The sequence below is a fragment of the Anneissia japonica genome, unplaced genomic scaffold, assembly GCF_011630105.1.
Source record: "Anneissia japonica isolate Jap-2015-1 unplaced genomic scaffold, ASM1163010v1 scaffold152251_len1586_cov120, whole genome shotgun sequence".
Lineage (NCBI taxonomy): Eukaryota > Metazoa > Echinodermata > Crinoidea > Comatulida > Comatulidae > Anneissia > Anneissia japonica.
This window is the reverse complement of record NW_022715108.1, coordinates 1-1,586: the sequence shown is the minus strand read 5'-3', so window position 1 is coordinate 1,586 and position 1,586 is coordinate 1. Positions and strand designations below refer to the sequence as shown.

At 36.8% G+C, this 1,586-nt stretch overlaps 1 long non-coding RNA gene across 1 annotated transcript; it reads right to left on the bottom strand.

Annotated features, from left to right (window-relative positions):
- Positions 1-377: 377 nt before the first annotated feature.
- On the bottom strand, positions 378-1,586 carry LOC117109172. The gene is made up of 3 exons (XR_004445481.1): positions 1,544-1,586; positions 1,129-1,228; positions 378-529 (listed from the first exon to the last, which is right to left on the bottom strand). It is a non-coding gene; the product is annotated as an uncharacterized LOC117109172 (long non-coding RNA).

Here is a 1,586-nt window from a genome sequence, read left to right as displayed (position 1 = left end):
TTGAATCCCAACACGATGGCGTGTATTTCAATACTTGGAGTATGTATTATACTTTCTTATTTGAATTGAAGAGCATCTTGTGTTTTCCAAATCTGTGGGTATGTGCCCTTCGAAAATCTAAATTTATCTACTGTTGAATACAAATGTCAGTCATGGGTGAGTGAATTTGTTCAACGTTCTCGTTTTTACATTCTGAATCGAAACTCCTTATTAATGAAAAGTAAAACATTTTTGATCTCACAAGAGACAAAAAGACACAATTACTATCTTATGTCTGAAATAATCAAACACTGAAAAATCTGATCAGACATGGCATGCCAAGTCTGACAAACATTTAGTAGTGTAGACAGCAAGAGAATGGGTTGATCAATATCCTACCTGTGATCTGCATAAGCTTGATATACCCTGGCTAAGAAGAACTTGAACGCACGCTCCTGAGCCACTGCTCGCAGCCTGGTGAAGAGGCTGCCAACCGATGGTGTCCGGTTGGCTGGCTGGACTTCCAGCGTCAAGTAAAATCTGCATGCACCTACATGGTGAAAAGCAATAAAATTATTTATTTTATTTTATTTATTTGTTATATTATATAGTACTTTTCTTTTGAAGTATGAAGCATTATTTCCAGGTCATTGGGGCTACATGCTTAAGCACCGGAGCAGGCAACCCCGCCAAGTACTAATTTATACTCCTAGGTGAAGAGAAGCACATGCAAAAAGTGTCTTACTCAAGGACACAGGCAAGCACAATGCACAGCGAGGGATTGAATCCCAGACCTCAAAGTTAAGAAATTAGATCGTTTCTTCCTAATTAAGGATTTTTATATTTAAAACATCTGTAAATCAGTGAAAAATTAATACAGGTAATTTCACATTGGAAGATATGTTATTTCATAATCTTATATTACAAATTTTATATTTTCTCTTAATTCTTCATAATTTTTAAAAATAAACCATAATATATAGCTTCTTGATAAAAGAGGAAACTGCTTGAAACAACTTTTTATCACAACTAAGTTTTTCACTTATTGTTATTAATCAACCCGCTATATAGCACTGCCACAAACAGCTGTCCTCGCTATGCAAACAGTAAATTTATATTTGTTACGCAGAAATGATATGTAAAGTTTACCTTGCATGTCCAAACTTTGCGGCTGCATGCAACGGGGTAAATCCGTCAACTCTGACAGCAGCGGCTGAACCGCCGTGCTGTAATAAAGACTTTAAACAATCTGTAACCGACAAAAATAAGATGAGGTTAATAACCTTACTTGAGCGAAGAGCAGGTGGAGGGGGGAGAGTACATGGCAGGGGATGGGGGAATAAAATTTAAGAATTCATGCAGAAATTAAAATACCAATAACTTAATTTTTGAATTTTTCTGACAAAAGACTGGTTTTGCCGGAGCCGACCACAAATGTATGTAAATGTGCGATTTATGGAAAACATCTTTGAGGGACAAGCACGTATTTCAGGCTCTGGTATAATTGATCAGTAAATAATTTTGGTTATTTTCTATTCACACGCAACAGTAGAGCAACACTTACCGTATTGGCCATAGAGGGCCGCTATATGAACCGGGGTAGATCC